The sequence below is a fragment of the Pseudorca crassidens genome, chromosome X, assembly GCF_039906515.1.
Source record: "Pseudorca crassidens isolate mPseCra1 chromosome X, mPseCra1.hap1, whole genome shotgun sequence".
Classification (NCBI taxonomy): Eukaryota; Metazoa; Chordata; class Mammalia; order Artiodactyla; family Delphinidae; genus Pseudorca; species Pseudorca crassidens.
In genome coordinates this window covers 130,494,505-130,508,131 of record NC_090317.1, presented here as the reverse complement: position 1 = coordinate 130,508,131, position 13,627 = coordinate 130,494,505, and the positions used below count along the sequence as shown (strand labels likewise).

Below are 13,627 nucleotides of genomic sequence, written 5' to 3'. Positions count from 1 at the left end.
CTTCTCTTCTCATTTGTGTTTTCTACCTTCAGGTTGGAAGGATACTTAGCAGTCCCCCTTCCCTGCTGAGTTCCTTTCTGGGAGCTGGGTCCCGGGAATCCGCAGCGCCTGTCCATCAAAGGGACACAGATACAAAAGGTCTGCTCGGGGGCTGCCAGCCAAACCCAGGGGGGCCGTTCCGGTGCTGAGTGAACATTCAGGCTGGATTATCTCCGCTTTGGGGGACGCTGGTAGACACCAAAGGAATGTGTCTAGGACGTCACGAGATCTCGCGGCTGGTGGGCAGAAAGCAGTGGTGCTGGCAGCGACATGCCAGCCACAGCACAAAAGCAAAGAGAGACCCAGTGTATATTTTGGCCGAGGGCGAGAAACCAAGGGTGATCTCTGCGGAGCCGGGGGTGACACAACTGCTGGTTTCATCTTCAGCGGGTATTGATTCAAGCCACTGAATGACACTCAGGCATGCACGGGGGTATCACGGTGATGGAGGAAAGTGTGAGAACCGTGGGGCATTTTCCTGCCTTTCTGGTAACAGATACCTAAGAAAACCTGATAATCACAGTGACTGTGGTAAAGCTGTGTGCCTATGTAGTGATTTTCTTTATGGGACCCTGCCCTTGCCTCAGAGGGAAGGCATCCTCTTATTTCTCCTCACTTGGGCCTCCATCTTCAGAAGCCCATTCCTCCAAAGGCCTACCGGTGCTCTTGTCCTCCCAGGCTGCCTGAAGATCAGCGGTCATCATGAACGACACAGTAACTATCCAGGACCAGGAAGTTCATGACCGACCGACTACTTCAGCGCAAACAAACGGGCATCAATGTCCTTCACCCTGGGAAGGCAACAGGCCCTAAGACAGAAATTTGGGGGAAAAAAACTAGCCGAAATGCATATACAAGAGCACACCAGATGGCACCTTTGTATTTGGATTTACAACCCATTTTGATGGTGGCAAGACAACTGGCTTTGACATGGTTTACGATGCCTTGGATTACCTGGAGAAGAACGAGCCCAAACCCAGGCTGCAAGACACGGCCTGCATGAGAAGAAAAAGATGTCCAGAAAACAGCGAAAGGAACTCAAGAACAGAATGAAGAAAGTCTGGGGGACTGCAAAGGCCAGTGTTGGTGCTGGCAACAAGAGGAGTAAAGATTCTGCCGTGACTGTATCGGTGGAGATGTGAGCAGCCTTTTATGAGAGGATTAATAAACTAAGATCTTTTATATGCCCCCCCCCCAAAAAAAAAGGTCTACCTGTAATCAAGTTGGACGGCTTTTGTGGCCTTGAAAGTGCTGACTTGACTTAAACGTGCAAACTCTGATCTCCCCACTCAGATCCGAACAGATGTGTGGTTAGATCACAGGATCATCATGTTCTATTCCCTCATTCTTCCTGCATCCACCCATTCAGTATTTCCTGAGCACACGCTACTAAGAAGTTGAACATTTATGGAGGGTCAAGCAAGTGTAGGCAATGAGCTAGGAGCTGGGAGGACAGAGTGCAGTAAGATACATGGTTACAAGAGAGAAGGCATCCCGCAAGGTGCAGGCGTTGGGGAAGTAAAGCAGGGTGGCCTGAGAAAGGCTGGGAGGACAGAGGAAAAAACCTAGAGACTGTGACTTTAGACCCAAACGATAACTGAGAGGAGAAGAAGCGAAGGACATTCTGGGTGGAGGCGTCAGCATGCCAACGGCCTTGAGACATGTATTAGTCAGGAAAAGCTAGGTTGTGCTGCTAAAAAAAAAAGAATCCATAAAATATCAGGGCAAATTGCTACAAAGCTCCATTTCTTTATATATATATATATATATATATATATATATATATATATATATATATATATATATATATATATATCTCTCTTTATTGGAGTATAATTGCTTTGCAATGTTGTGTTAGTTTCTGCTGTACCACAAAGTGCATCAGCTATATGTATACATATACCCCCATATCCACTCCCTCTTGAGCCTCCCTCCCTCCCTCCCTATCCCACCCCTTAGGTCGTCCCAAAGCAGAGCTTCGTTTCTTACATCACAGTCTGATGGGAGTCATGCGGTCTCCCTGTGCCCTGGAGCTACGTTATCTGGAACACGTGGCCTCCAGAAACACCTTGCAGGGCAGACAGAGAAGGAGGACGTGTACTGGCTACTTGCCATCTGCACCTGGACATGACATGTGTGGCTCTGCTCACAGCTCAGCAGGCAAAACTAGTCCCCTGGTGCTACCTCCTTACATGGTGGTCTAGGAAATACAGCTGAGCACATGACATTTGGTGAGCTGACTGTCTAGGCTACGTGCTATGAATGACTTGTACCTCACCAAATTCATACGGGACTGTATAGCGCTGTCATGTGACTGTATTTGTTTGTTTGTTTTTCACGTTGCTCACAGCTATACTGCAAGTTTGGAATTCATATTTTCAAGCAGCCGTACAAAAGTATTCATGAAGAATGCATAATCTCTGAAAATTGTGAAAACATCCCTGCTACCAATACATTTCCAAATACAAAACTGACTACCATATTGTTACTTCTGTGTAGCAGGAGAAGTTCATGCTCAAAACAGATAAAAGTCTTTAGGTGTGAATGGTATGAATGACAGTCTTCTTTCTTTTTAATTTCTTAGTCGTTTGGGATCCTTAAGCATGCAAGCCTCAAAGAGGAGGGTCCACGAAGGAACAAGAGTTGTCTTACGGCAGCCAGTACAAGTATGGAACGCTTCACGAATTTTGCAAATTTGCGAGTCATCCTCGCACGGGGGCCGTGCTCAGCTTCTCTGTATCGTTGCAATTTTAGTATATGTGCTGCTGAGGTGAGCACACTCATGTGGCTGTATCTGGACATGGGGTTTTGCGGGAGGTAATTAAAGTTAAATGAAGTCATGGTTTGATGGGATCAATGTCTCCCAGAGTTCTCTCCTTCTCTCCCTCCACTGTGTGAGGACACAGTGAGAAGGTGGCCCTCTACAAGGCAGGAAGAGGGTCCTCACCAGGAACCAAGTCATCTGGCACGTTGATCTTGGACTTCCAACCTGCAGAGCGGTGGGAAAATCACCTTCTATTGTTGAAGCCGCACAACCTATGGTGTTTTGTTATGGCGCCCGAGCTGACCAGTTATCTCTCACACCAGGCAGGAAGAGGCTGGCTACTTTGGGAGCTGAGAGCCAGACTGAAGGCCTGGGGGCCAAGGGAGTGAGAGAGAGTATTCCATCAAATGAAGCTGGAACAGGAGTGGAAGCCCATGTCATGCAGTGTCACATGGCCATTGTGACAAGTGCTTCAAGCGTAACAGGAAGAGAGCAGAGGGGTGGCTTTTGCGGGTTTCAGAATCTCTCCCATAAGCCAGAGTGGATCTAGGGACCGTCTTCCTGAGGATGAGCAAGGTGGTTTAGGTGGGGGTCATGGTCATAGAGGGAGGTGGGTGGGTTGAAGAGCTTTCAGGAGATGGAGGAATGGTACCAAGAGATCGACTCTACGCTGCTGTCGAGCAAGAGAGAGTGAAGGAAGTACCCCACCTTCCTAGCCAGAGCCCTTGTGGCGGTGCCCTTGACCGACATGGGGACCAGGGGTGCGGGACAAGTCTGCTACTGGACACCAGTCTAAGGGAGGGAGGGTTTCCAGTCACAGAATCCACAACGCACACCACTGCGGGTCTCTCACTGTCACTCTGCCAACACTTGTTGCTGAACAAATGGATGAAAGCAAACAGGGACGTTAATAAAGCACACACCTTCCCCATGGGTTGTGTTCCTGGTGAGGGTGAGAAGCAAGGAGAGAAGTGCATTTGTAAATTAATTGATGAGGAAATTCCCGTACGGTGCAGTGCTTAGGACTTGGTGCTTTCACTGCAGGGGCCCAGGGTTCGATCCCTGGTTGGGGAACTAAGATCCCGCAAGCCATGCGGCATGGCCAAACAAAAAAAAAAAAAAAAAAAAATTCAAACCATAAATTAATGATGATTTCAAGGATTTAGTCGTTAGTAGCATGTTGTTTCGTCTTCGTCTCATTTCTTCTTCTGTGGTTGACTTCTAGTTTCATGCCGTTCTGTCACGGATTTAGTCTTTGCACAGACATGTAAGTAACCTCTTACATGCCAGCCAGGCACTGTGTGAGGCTCCAGGGCTTTCAAAAAAAAAAAAAAGTCAAATAATATGCCCTCCTTCCCCTGAGTAACTTTATAGTCTAGAAGTGGAAAGGGACAAATAAATAACAAATCATAACGTGGTATAATGACAACTAGCGTGGTGTGGTCAGGATGCTGGGAAAGAGCTGCGAAGGGGCAGCTAAATAATTAGGGTTCGGTAAGGTTTAGTGAAGACAGACAATATCGAAGGGAGTTTTGTTGAAAGAGGAGGAGTTGGATAAAGAATGTGGGAAGGGTGGTCCCGACAGAAGAAAGGGCAGAAGCAAAGACAGAGAAGTGTGTGGGCTTCCCTGGTGGCACAGTGGTTGAGAGTCCGCCTGCCGATGCAGGGGACATGGGTTCGTGCCCCAGTCCGGGAAGATCCCACGTGCCGCGGAGCGGCTGGGCCCGTGAGCCATGGCCGCTGAGCCTGCGCGTCCGGAGCCTGTGCTCCGCAACGGGAGAGGCCACAGCAGTGACAGGCGCGCGTACCGCAAAAAAAAAAAAAAAAAAAAAAGAGAAGTGTGAGCCAGCAAAACTCGGCAGAGGCTCATGGGTGAGGCTTTAGGTAGGGCTGGAAGCTGCCAACCTTCAGCGTGCAGATGAAGAGTTAGGACGTAGAAGGCCAAGGGCATCACCTGGGAGAACTTCCCTCAGCAGAGTGATGCAAGTTAGAGTGATGAGAGTGACTGGAATGTTAGAGAAACACACTGAAAGCCAGATGGAACGTACACTGGAGAAAGACGACCAATGAGGAAGCTACAGTGGCAATCCAGGTGGGAGGAGCTGAGACTGTGGATGAAGCCCAGGGCTGTAGACATAAAAGCAGAGAGAAGAGAGCAGACTCGAGGGATATTAGAGATAAGCACAATCTAGGATTAATACCGGGCTTGGGAAGCGTGGCGAGTGAGATAAAAATGTCCACGTCCTAATTTCTGGAACCTGTGAATATGTCACTTTACATGGTAAAAGGGGCTTTGAAGATGGCATCAGGGCAAAGACCCTGAGATGAGGAGATGGACCTGGATTATCCAGGTGCCCCGAAGTCATCCCAGGGGTCTTTAGGATTGAAAAAATGAGAAAGGAGCGTCAGAATCGGGGAGAGATGCAGATGGTATGGTGTTGGCTTTGCAGGAGGAGAAGGGGGCCATGAGGTGAGGGATGAGGGCATCCTCTAGAAACTGCAAAAGGTAACTGCTGGATCCTTCCCTTGGCCCTTCCTTAGGGAAGCAGTGCCAGGGACAACGACAAACTGTCTTTGACACACGTGGAGTTGGACAGGGACATGCGTGGTGGGCAGCTGGATATTGGTCCAGAGTCCTGAAGCCGGATCTGGGCTGAGGAGAGAGATGGGAGCCGGGCTGAAGCTCAGGCTGTTTGAGCCTGCCTCTGAATGCCTGCGTGACTGTCCGCTGGCTGCAGAAAACCAAAACTAGCTGCATCTGTGTGAGGCTACTGATCAACCGGGTGTGGGCGCCCTTCTCACGCTGGCTGCCACGGACGCCATGTTGTTGAGGGTTCGGAGGAAAACAGAAGAAGTGAGAACGTTTGGGGAAGCATCAGTATGTACGTGCCGACCAGTGGTTGCTTCAAGTATTTGAATCCATCAGTCATTCTTTCTCCATCCAGACAAAATTTTCCTAGCCTCCTATAAACGCGTCGGCAAGTCCTTTGCCTCCTGAACACCAGGAGAAGTCCCTGTACGTTAGGGACGGTGGCCGCAGAGGAAGACAGGCAGAAGCGGAATCAACAGAGCCGTGGGTGCAGAGGGAACAGAGCAGAGCTACGGGAAGGAGGTGGAGAAGGAGAAGAGGCCCACCTCGGCATTGCTCTATGGTCGCAACATCAACAGGTGCGTTGCCTTCTCCAATTTCAGGTTTGTGCTACATGGCTGACTTGAGGTTTGCTGGATACTGGACTCCTGCAGGCACCCTAGCGCGCCCCTGTGTTTATTCATTTCCAGGTAGATCCTAGCGCAGGGGCGGAGGGTGGCACATGCACACACACACCTGTTCACCCCCCCATGCCATCTACACGGGCAACACGACTTTGTATATTCTCAGAGTCCTTTCAACTTGGGCAGCCACTCACGCTTGCAGTAGCCGCAGTCACCAGGAAGCCCTACTGTCCAACAGCCAACTCAATCTGATCATTCAGGCTCCTTGCCTCAGCCTTCTACACCTATGACTTTACAGGCCCTGAAACAAAAGACAATCTGTAGGTTCTAACATGGTCTATACGTCCTCATCCAAAAAAAAAAAAAAGAAAAAAAAAAAGATGAGGGCAGAGTGGGAAGGGCGGGCTGTGCTTCTCTCTAGCAGGGCTCCTGAACTCTGGCACGAGTCCGAACGCAGCCTGCCGCTGTTTTTGTAAATAAAGTTGTATTGGCATAAAACCAAGCCCAGTTGTTTCTGTGCTGCCTGTGGCTGCTTCCATCCTGCAATGGTAGATCTGAGAAATTATGAAGAGGCTCTGCAGCCCTCAAAGCCTAAAATATTCACTAACCGGCACTTTACAGACACTGTCTGCTGATGGCCCCTATAGGGAATCGAGTCTTGGAGAGCAAAGAGGGTAGCCAGTTTCTTCCTCTGTGATATGCTTTCGATACGGCTGTCTAGTATTTGCACGATTGTTATGATATTGATTACATAACCAAAGAATAGAGAACAAACTTCAAGGCATCCACAGGTGCTGAGTGGAAAGAAACAAAAAGGCCAAGCTAAGAGCAATGAAAAGAGGCAGAAAGAATGAGTTCTACCCTAAAGAAGAATAAAACACTGAGAAAAAATACTCACTTCCACAAGATAAATCTCTTCCCTACCTATGAAACGTCTGCCTGGGCAGCTAGATAGAAGCTTCTGCTTATGTTCAGGTATGCCCAATGTGCTCAGAAGCTATGTCAGGATTCTGACTCCAATTTCCTTCTCCAGCATTTTTCTCTGTGATGTGAAACTAATTAAGTCTGACGTCTTTGCAGTTCTTGAAAAAGATTATTGTTTTAACCATATCTAATAACACCTTACGGGCCTTTTGCACTGAAAACAAAAATATATCCTCGCCTGAAAACATCGATATATATTCGACTACAATGTGGGTATTAACTCTCTGTGTATACAGCAGCAACTTAAAAATGATTTCACTTCCTCTAAAATTTGATTATGTATTTGAACCCAGCCCACTCCAGCCTTGCTATGAAAATGGTGTGCTATGGTGCACACACGTCTTTCTGGGGCATACACAGCATGAGAAAATGTCTGTATGGATGCTGGGTCAGACCTACAAATTTGGGTGATTTAATATGCCTGTAATTAGTTAAGATCTAGTGAATACACTTTCGCAGTGGTTTCTAACTGATGTCCACGTTTGAGTGTATGTTATGTCAGTCCTGAGAGGTGGATGGCAGCTCAGAAACTTCGATAATATCTTTTTTTTTTTCCCTATTCTTTAGTTCCTGCTTTGTGCATGACAATACCCTTTAAGAATACAAAACAGTACAGTAGCTCTTCTTCAGTGCCAGACCTTAACAACAATAATCTTCAGCAAGGAATTCAGGGAGAATTACACTTTCAACATTTTACAAGGTCATGGAGTTACCAGTCACATCCATTTTTCTTCATTTGTCGTGAACGTTCTAACTGTTGTATATTACCAGGCCGTCCCCATTTCCCTATTAAAATGCATATCAGGATATTGAATATTCAAGTATTATGGGGTAAATTTTTTTTCTATTTCTGGAAAATGGACCATTGGGATTCGTTATTCAATGCTAATGTAAGAAAAAAAAATCTCATTTACTCAATGAAAAGAAGAAAGTGGTCATAGACAAACGTGCATGGGGCCTGGGACTGGAGTGAGGAGGTAAAAAGCAAAGCAGAAGTGTCCATGGTATCATAAGGTTAAACAGGGGAGAGGAAGCAGTTAACACTGCTAAGACGGGAGACTAGGTCTTTTTCACCACGGCTGCCTCAGGCATATAGATGTGTCAAACTGACTCCTCACGTAATAAATTTCTCTGTGCTCTACTGTTCTTTTTTTCAAAACTAAATTCTTTATGAAGAAAAATACAAAGTGTACTGGAGGGTGTAGAGAAAGAGGCCAAAATAAATGAAGAAATGCAGTATGTTTCTGGATGAGATTATTCAATAGTGTTTACATGTTATTTTTTAAATTAATTCTTATTGGAGTATAGTTGATTTACAATGTTGTGTTAGTTTCTGCTGTACAGCAAAGTGAATCAGCTGTATGTATACATACATCCCCTCTTTTTTGGATTTCCTTCCCATGTAGGTCACCACAGAGCACTGAGTAGAGTTCCCTGTGCTGTACGCTCGGTTCTCATTAGTGATCTATTTTATACATAGTATCAATAGTGTATACATGTCCATCCCAATCTCCCAGTTCATCCCACACCCCCCTTTCCCCCTTGGCACATGCTTTTTTTTTTTTTTTTTTCCCAAAATGAATGTATGTTTGACACAAAGCTAATGAACGTCACCATGGAATTTTTGGGTTTGTTTTTCGGGTCACAAAATTATTCTTCTGATCATCTGGAAGAATAAATGCACAAAAGCGTCCTGGCAATTTCGGGAAGAAGGGCAGTGGAGGATGGGAGAGGGAGAACGAATTGTCCCGCGTGTAAATCTGCAATTATTTAAACAGTGTGATATGAGAACAGCCACGGAGAGACTGATTGGTAAAAGTAGGAGGCACAAGAAGAAACACACAAAACAGGCACGCGTGTTTTAGACAACCTGGTGCAAAGTAATGAATATCTGAGTTGGCTACTTAGGGAACAATAAAATTCGTTTCCCCCTAATTAAACACCAGAATTAAATATAATTGTTAGGATGCCTACTTCCATTTCAGGACAGAACAGCGCTCTCATCCTCATAATCAAACCTATGTTTGAAACATACTTTTCAAAAAAATCATCATTTTTTATTATAAAAAAAGATTCGCGAAAAGCTTAGGACACAGAGGAACACAAGAAACTAAATTCCCAAAACTAGCCAGCTCCTTTCTGGAAAGACAAGACTCCTGTCGGCTTTGATCTTTGTGGAAGTGGTCAGGGTGGGAGGACCCTGTTGTAGGTGTGGGTAAGGAGCAAAGCGGGGTACAGTTTTAAAGCGTGTGGGCTGACGTGTTCGATGGGAAACATGAGGGAGTCCTAGTCTCAGTACATACTTCGACCACCTGCTAAGTGTTTCCCAAGAATCTCTGCAGAGGAAAGAGATAGTCTGCCCCATGTGGGTGAGGTGGGAAGAGAGAGGAGATAAATACCATGAGTTCTCGCCCAAGTTCAAGGCAGCTTCTTTCAGAAGGTAGGGATCAGGGCAGTGGATCTGATGCAAAGTGTACTCAGGCATGCCTGGGCTTCACAGGGTATTAGACCGCAGCCCTCCAAAGACAAAGGCAGTGTCACAGGGTGGGGGGACTTCTCCAATGTGAGAGACAGAGCAAACAGACACCCCAAATAGCATCCGGGTGGTAAGTGGAGAGACCGATCTCATGGTTAAGAGAACTGGGCACTTCACGGAAAAGCACAGAGATATCTCTGGCGCCCTACCAGTGTCAGATCCCAAGCCTGACTCAAGATGAAGTTCCAACACTGTCCTGAAAACTTCTGAGGTCACCAGTGACGTGAGTCACAGGGAAGCTAGTGTATTGTCCCACAGGCCTCAGAAGGTCTCTTCTCCGCTTCCCCAGTCTCTCTTCTCTTTGCATTTCAGTTTTCAGACTTTCTATTGGAGTCGGAAGTGAAAGAACAAGAATGGCGGCAGAAGGAGGATTCGGAGAGATAATAACTGGGAACTTTCCAGAATCGATGAATGATGTTGACGCATAGATGGATGGTGTTCAGCAAACCACAAACAGGAGAAACACAAAGGAAATGACACCTGACAATTTCCTAGACAACCCTGAACACCAAAGATGCAGAGTGAATCTCGAAAGCAGCTAGGGAACAAAAAGACGCATCATACATGAGCGCGTGACATTCTGAATTACGGATGACTTTTCACCAGAAGAAACAAAGAGGCCAGAAGCAATGGAAAGATATCTTCAAGGTGATGAAAGAATAGTGTCAACTTAGAATGACAGATCCCGTGAAAATATCCTTCAAAACTGAAAGTGGAATAAAGACATTTTCAGGTACAATGAAAACGTAGACCCACTCCACAAGACAGGCTAAAAAATACAAAAATAAAACGTCTGCAGAAAGAAGGAAAAAATACCAAATAAGAGTCCAGTTATGCAAAAGAAAAGAATAGAAAGCAAAAGTGTAAATGTCTGGATAAATATAAAATAGCTTTCTTTAAAGTATCCATGTTGTTCAAGCGTCTTTTAAGAAGCATTCACTGTTTAAAACAAAAATGACAAGAATGTTTTGTTAGATGTATAGGCTATGTAGAAGTGGATTGCAAAATAATGAGAATGTAATGGGCAGGGAGGTATTCCGTGCAATTATTCTTCTGTAAGGTCCTTATGGAGTTTGTGCATATTTCTGAAGGTAGTATAATTTTTTAAGGTGGACTCTGCTACATTAAAGATAAGTATTGGGGTGTCTAGAGAAGTGCTTTTCAAGAGCTAGAGGGTAACGAGCCACCCAGAAGCTTCCTTTGTGTCTTTCCAAGTAGGGTAATTTTGTTTCCTTTTTCATATTTCTCAATTTTCCAGATTTTCTACAACGAATGTAAACATTTTCGAATAAATATTTTCAGTAAGTTCATTGTCTTCTTGAAGGGCTTTTTGTACCTTTTTTTTCCCCAGAATTGTGATCCTTTACCAGCTTGTATATAAAATGTGCTCTTCTAAATGATTATTCCAGAATTGGCCTTGAAAGCAGTTCAGAATAAAATTAAATATTGCATTAGAGTCCCATAAAGCAATTCTAATTGGGCATGTGCTGGAACAAACAGATTGTGAAAATTATTAACACATGTTAGTACTTTTTCTTACCACAGTGCCCCCCGCCATCCTCGCGAATCATCTCTCTGTCCTGCCTGTTAGTCACTTAGTTGCCAACTCAGTTATCAGATCAATGTCGCTGTATCCCAGTGCTTGTGTTCAAGACACCCTTATTTGACTTAATCATGGCTCCAAAGCACAAGACTAGTGATGCTGGCAATTTGAATATTCTCTGATTGTGTCTGATTTATAAACTTAACTTTATTGTAGATAGGTACATATAGGAAAAAAACATAATACGTATAGGGTTTGGTACTACCCGTGGTTTCAGGCATCCACTGGGGGTCTTGGAACGTGTCCCCTGTGGATAAGGGGTGACAATTGTGTATGTAAATATACAATATATATACTGTATTCCTAATATATATACAATATGTATACTGTATACCCAATGCAATATACTGTAGTCCTAATATATATACAATATGTATACTGTATACCCAATGCAATATACTGTAGTCCTAATATATATACAATATGTATACTGTATACCCAATGCAATATACTGTAGTCCTAATATATATACAATATGTATACTGTATACCCAATGCAATATACTGTAGTCCTAATATATATACAATATGTATACTGTATACCCAATGCAATATACTGTAGTCCTAATATATATACAATATGTATACTGTATACCCAATGCAATATACTGTAGTCCTAATATATATACAATATATATACTGTATACCCAATGCAATATACTGTATTCCTAATATATATACAATATATATACTGTATTCCATATATATCTATATATCTACAGTATTCCCAATTATTTTCTAGATTGACCCAATCCGTCTTGACTTTGCACCTCTGCAAAGCACACTGATAAGAATGGACTTTTCTGATATTTCATCAAAGGCTTCCACCTTCCAGGGACACACTAGAAAATCTATTATACTCTAAGTTACCCAGGACGATAACTGGTAAAAAAGAAATCTCTCTGTACCCCACACCTTCACTCCATCAAAAACCAAAATAGTTCTATGATTGCTCTTACCTGACCTACTTTAGTGTCGAACCTATAATGACCTAAATTCTTAAAGTCCTAGGCTTGGAAGGAACTTTGGAGGGTTTTCCCAATCCATGCTCATAACTTTACGCAGAATCACACCTCCGCTGTGCTGGATTCATCGAGGCTACGCAAGAATTTCCCACCACTAACTTGGGGTTGTCTATCAGATTTGAGGAAGGCGTATGGCTTTTTATTTTCTAGTCTGAAAAGTAATATGACAATTTTATCTAATAACGCTATTTGGTTACGTAGTTATAGAGACAAAGAAGGATAAAGCGCAGGCCACTTGGAAATGTAATTTTATCTGTCGCACACAATAACTCTGTAGGTACTTTATGGTACCCATTTCTAAGCATCATGATTATACTGAAAGCTATTAAAGAAGTGCAAACATCCTTAAAAGGCTACCAGCTGATCTGGTTGCGTGCCAGCCTGGTAGATACCCAGGTCCCCAAGTTTTACTTCCTTTCCTCGGACACGAGATGTTCACGCAATTCTTTCCAGTACTTATAAACCTGACCCCTTCCTTCATCTCAGCCACATCCTGTTCTCAGCCTTCCCTCTCTCCCCAACTCAGACCCGTGATTATCACCTAACTGGCAGGTTCCAACCATTTGCCTTCAACTCAGAATTCAGAGAACCAGCCCTGACAACCGAACACGTGGCACATGTATCTCGTAGGCACCGAAAACTCCGTCGTGTTCAGGATGGAAGTGATTGCTCTCCTCGCCAGCGTTCCTCCCCTCCTGCATCACTTCTCATGCAGAATCAGCAGGCTCCTTGGATTCAAATATCCAAATACTGTGTGCGTACATAGGTTTGTGTGTGTGTACTTTTTTTCAACTTCGTTCATGTTCTTAATTTCTACTGCAGACCCCCAACTTCAATCCACTGTCTCCTGCCTGTACTGTTGCAGAAAACCCTTAACTTGGTAGGTCTAATCCCCCTTTGCTTGTCCCTAATCCACTGTTTTCAAGAGAGTCTGAGGGACATTTTTAAAACAAAACTTGGATTGTGTCGCCATGCTGCTCAAAATCCTTTCAGTATGTCTTTTTTTAACATTAGGATGGAGTCTAAAAATGTTCAGAATGGCCTATAGGCCCCACGGGATCATTCATGCCCCCACCCATGTCCTCCAAGACATCACACCAGAATAATATAATGTTCTTGAAGAGACAACACAGCTTATACATGGAGTCAACTTTAAATATTTTTCAGGATCTAAGCAGAGCTCCTGGTGTCCTTTTTCGTAGCTGAAAATTGAACTTCCAGGTGGTCTTTGCTGAGACAAGTGTAGGATGGCCTGCTGCCGATTTCCCAAGAGAAGGCAGTCAGATTCTGAGTTCAGATCACAAGCGCGCTGCAGAAGACAACTGGAACACCTTGGCACGAATTCCAGAGGCTGAAGATTCGTCATGGAATCAGAAAGACTTCCTCTAACCTGCCCTGCCCTCTCCTCGCACCATTCCACAAACCCTCTGGCCACAACGTGGGACATCACCACTTTTCACCATG

At 44.6% G+C, this 13,627-nt stretch overlaps 1 long non-coding RNA gene, 1 other non-coding gene and 1 pseudogene across 2 annotated transcripts in view; 1 reads left to right on the top strand and 2 right to left on the bottom strand.

Moving 5' to 3' along the window:
- The window catches only part of LOC137217392 (uncharacterized), a 494,052-nt gene that overhangs the window by 199,763 nt on the left and 280,662 nt on the right, over positions 1–13,627 (bottom strand). The gene's annotated exons all lie outside the window — the stretch shown is intronic.
- Positions 742–1,181, top strand: LOC137217288 (small ribosomal subunit protein eS24 pseudogene; annotated as a pseudogene).
- On the bottom strand, positions 2,711–2,817 carry LOC137217653 (U6 spliceosomal RNA). The gene has a single exon (XR_010940165.1). It is a non-coding gene; the product is annotated as a U6 spliceosomal RNA (small nuclear RNA).